The sequence below is a fragment of the Rattus norvegicus genome, chromosome 3 (assembly GCF_036323735.1).
Source record: "Rattus norvegicus strain BN/NHsdMcwi chromosome 3, GRCr8, whole genome shotgun sequence".
NCBI lineage: Eukaryota > Metazoa > Chordata > Mammalia > Rodentia > Muridae > Rattus > Rattus norvegicus.
Window position 1 is genome coordinate 67510273 of NC_086021.1, and position 4921 is coordinate 67515193.

The window sequence follows — 4921 nt, forward strand, 5'->3', positions numbered from 1 at the left end:
GAGCCATGAACACCGCTCCTTGCTAAGTATTTACTCTTCAGAGCCTTTTACTGTTTAGATGCTCAGCCAGAAACCCAAGAAACTGCTGCCTCCTGGTACCACAGCACTTCCCCTACTGTTTCTGACTCGCCGCTCTCACTCTCTTAGTTCAAGCTGTTATTTTTCATCTGAGTTATTGAACTGCCTCTCAAACTACTGCTTGTCTTCAGTTTCAACATTAATTTCTTTCCAGGAAAAAAAGAAAGAAAGAAAGAAAGAAAGAAAGGAAGGAAGGAAGGAAGGAAGGAAGAAAGAAAGAAAGAAAGAAAGAAAGAAAGAAAGAAAGAAAGAAAGAAAGAAAGGGAGAAAGAAAGAGCCCAAAGGCATCTGAGAAACCAAAGCATGGTGAGAAAAGGTGAAACGTGCTGTAGAGATGAGCTAAAACGTTGAGTCTCTAACAGGTCTTGTGTGTTGTGGCATAGTTGAACACAGAGGGATGGAATACAGTCTGCATAAGCACACATAATGCTAGGAGGCCATTTATGTTGATGGGAGGAGCTGAGGTATAAAACCTAGACAGAATTACCAACTGTGACTTAAAATCCATGGATTATTAGCCTCTCTTGGCCAACACAAACTATGGCATAGCACCCTGCCTGCCAGCCAGCCTCCCTCCCTCCCTCTCTTCCTCCTTCTTTCCCTCCTTTCCTTCCCCTCTCCCTTTTTGTTTTCTTTGTTTTGAAGTTTATCATGATACACTTTAAACACTCAGACATATATGAAATGCCTCGTACTCCCATTGGTTATTGACAGCAGGTCCTACTTTCTGGCCACTCCTCTTGCCTTTGATGTCATCATGCTTGGCCCATCTCCTTTATGTGCATCATGCTTCGTTGTGCATTTGTCTGATTGCTGGTGATGTGATTTCATTTTTGTGTTTATGGATTCTCTGTTGACTATCTTGGTCATTTTCTATTAGAGATATTTCCTTTTGCTGTTAATGTAAAAATGTCTTACCTTGTATCTTAAATGGAACATAAAACACCTGAAGCTAATTAGACTTCGGAAGCTGAAGATTAACATTTCTGATACATTATCTGTTTCCTGGCTGATATCTACTCTTCCCAAATCTTAAATATGTAACTTTTCATTATTTATAATCCTAATATATTTTTCTCACAGAATAGAGGTATTCCTCAATTTTAGAATAAAGTGATTTATCCCCATAATGCAGTGATATATACTAATAAAAAGATTAATTTAGATATATGAGAATCATAATGGATCAATATTTGGAAATATGGTTTAAATATTAAAACATTAAATATTTCCGAAAGGCAATGAAAACATGATACTCTACTCAGGGTACTCCCTAGTACTTGCCTACCATGCCCGAGTCCCTAGGTTTTATTCCCAGCATGTCAAAATAAATTAGCAAAAATGAGTACAATTTAGGTAGAATTTCAAAGCACATATGCTGTTTTGTATGTCATTTAGTTTACATTGTATAGAGGCAGTCTAAACATAAATTATTAAAGAAAACCATCAACACTAATTTTGGGAATCTTCTCTGGGAGTGAGGAAAAGAGAACAGATGAGACTTGAATTGTTGTCCTCGCCACTCAAATCTTTAACACTTGGATCCGCAAAATTCTGTATCGTTATATAATATCATAATTATTATATTTCTGTTTTGTAACTTTTCTTTGTATTTACATTTTGTTATTATTTTAAAACCTAAAACATAAACATTTTCCACTATAAATCATATTTATAGTTAGTTTGTATAAATGTGATTTAAATCACATAGAAATAACAGTGTTTGGTAATCCTACTTTGAAGAGGCTCTGTGTTGGATTCACAGCTAAGAATTACCAGATAAGGGAGTTCTTTGCTTCTACAAGCAATAAAGCCTAGCAATTAAGCTAAAAATAAAAGTTACCAAACCTTTTAAGGTGTAATTAAAGGAGCATGCATCTGTTAGCCAGTAGCTTTAACATATACTAAAATCATCACTATTCTAAAATCATCGTCTTTGTAGTACAGTGCTACAAAGTATAGAGGCGTCCCACTGTTCCGAAATCAGTGTTCTCTCAGTGATGGCTGCTTCCTACTGCAGTAGTCCAGCTACTCCACTCGGCTTTAAAGCCAAACCTTCAGGGCCCACATTCATCAGTCACTTTTCTTCATCCCCTTGTGTGGTGTCTTGGTTGCCACAGTAGGGACAGGCAAATGCACACCTCTTGCCAGATCCACATTTAGTTTGAGATCTGCCCTGGTGGGTGTAGTTACACCATGAAAATTGACAAAAGCTTAAAATCAGGGTCTCCCCTGTTCTCTTGGAAGAGGAGGCTGTTAGGTTGGGTTCTGGCCCATTGCTGCTCATCTCCCAATGCCCATTAATTCAGCTAGCTTCCCCTCCACAGGCTATTTCAGATCTGCCCCTGGCCTCAGCCATTTGCTACATACTTAGACAAATCACTATTTATCTTTGTCCCCCAGTCATCCCTTCCCTTCAGAAAATAATCTGGTTTCCCATTTTCCAGTCAAATCCCTATCCTCGGAGGTAACCACAAATCTATCACCAAACCACTGTACACTTTGGACTATTCTTAAACTCTAGATAAGTGGAACCACACAGTGCACGCTATTTTGTGTTTGTCTTCTTTTTGTGACACATGGCTCGTTGGATTTATTCATGTTGTTGTGTGTGAGTTTTGCCCTGTAATATTCCATTTTGTGGTTTCATGAGATTTGCCCTTTTCTCCTGTTACTGGACTTCGGTTGTTTCTAGGTTTTGGTTAGAAAGAAAACCATGGAGAATGTCCTTGTTCACATCATTTTGACTGTTTTTATAGACTCGTGTGGTTGTGTGAGGGTTTCTAGTTCTGGGAAGAAACACCATGACCATGGCATCTCTTATAAGGGACATTTAACTGGGGCTGGCTTACAATTCAGAGTTCAACATAATCTTTGTGGGAAGCAAGTAGACATGGTGCTGGAGAAGGAGTTGAGAGTCCTAATCTTGATCTGCAGTCAGCAGCAAAAGAACTGTGAGCATTTGAGTCCTCCAAGTCCAACCCTACAGTGACACACTTCCTCCACAAGGCCACACCTACTCTAACAAGGCCACGCCTACTCCAACAAGCCCACACCTCCTAATGGTGCCACTCCCTATGGACCAAGCATTCAAACACAAGAGTCTACAGAGCTGTTCCTATTCAAAGCACCATAGGAGAGCAGTGGAGAGGCACGTGTCATGGTAGGTGGTCAGGGGGATAACTTGTGGGAGTTGATTCTCTCCTTCCACCAAGTGAGTTCTGGGGATAGTACTCTGGTTATCGGGCTTGGTAGCAAGTGCTTTTACATGCTGAGCCATCTTGGTAGTCCATTTTATGGTTACTTTGTTCTCCATTTTGTCCATATAACTTGACTCAATCAGCCAGTAGCCTATGGGTTACGTTACTTACTTACTCTTAGGTTTCATAAGGTATATATTTAAACATCTAACAAAATGCCCAGCAATTTTTCAAAATCTTCCATTTCATGCTACTACCAAGAACACATCATCCTTCTAATTGCTCACCCTTTGGTGTCTGCTGCCTCTCATGGGTTTGATGTTAGTACATAATGCAGCAATCCATTTTCACTCACATCTTATGAAGAATGGTATTATTTTCTACTTCAGGCGGATGTACTGGATATGGAGTAATGCTGAGAACTTCCTGTTTTGGCTTGTTATCAGAACACGCCATTAGTGGATTTCCTAGTAGTGAACCTCCCTCACAATCTTGAAATAAAATCAGCTGATTGTGATATTCTGTGAATTCTTCAGGAGTGCTATCGAACTCCACTTAAAATCAACAGTCATCAGTGAAGTTAATCTCCGTGATTTTCTTCATGTTCTCGTCTTTGTCACGCTCTGTGTAAATTGTTAGTTCTACACAGTACTTGTGTTATAGCTACAATATTTAAGATATTCCTTTAAAACCTAGAACAATTCGCACAGTCACATGTTTATTGAAAATCTGGAAAAACTTCACTTGGACCTGGTACCTGTCTCGTGAAATGTTTGCTTGGTTGGTGGTTGCGGTCTGGGGAGCCCAGGGCTCAAACATGCCGGGCAGGTAACTCTACCTCTGAGCTACACCTCCAGCCCCATCTTGATACCTTCCATTTAATCTGTAAAGTTGGTCGACTCTTAGGTACTTTTAAAACGTCTCTACTAGCATCATTTCGAAATAATATATTAAATGTCTTACAAATTTTATCTAGATTTTCAAGTGCATTTGCTCGTCGATTTCAACCATCTCTTTTTGTCTTAATCATTATTTAAATAGTTATTTCCCAACTCATTTAGCTTCCCAGACCTTTTCCCCTTTTCCCTTTAGACAGGCAAGTATTTTTCCACATCTTTGTTTCTTTTTAGGCAGTCACAACCCTCTCAGGATTATTGTTTATATTATATTGTTTTATACATGATTTATTTTCGTTTAAATTCTCAACGATCATGAATGCACTTTAAATGTCAACAAACGAGTTCATTGTATCTATTGAGATGATCATGCAAACATTCTTCTGATGTCTGTCAATGGGAAGACATCAGAGGCTTTGTGATTTATTGCAAGGTTATTTAAGGTAGTTCACAGTCCTGTGCTCTGTTCCTCTAATACTCTGCTGGGACAGTCTCCGATGTGGGCTTCTCATTTATGTTCACAAACCCCTTTCATCTATGGTTTCCTTTCAGGTAAAATCCTTATAAAAGTATTTTCACCCATGTTACAGTGGGGGGGTTCATTTCTGCTCCTTTCTTACATTATTAGAAGTTTATTACTTTATTAATTTACTCACAGAACTAACTTTCACCTTTTTTTCTTTTTTCTCATTTGTTTGTTTGTCAGAGTCTTGCCATGTACCTCTGACTGGCCTGGAACTCATAGAG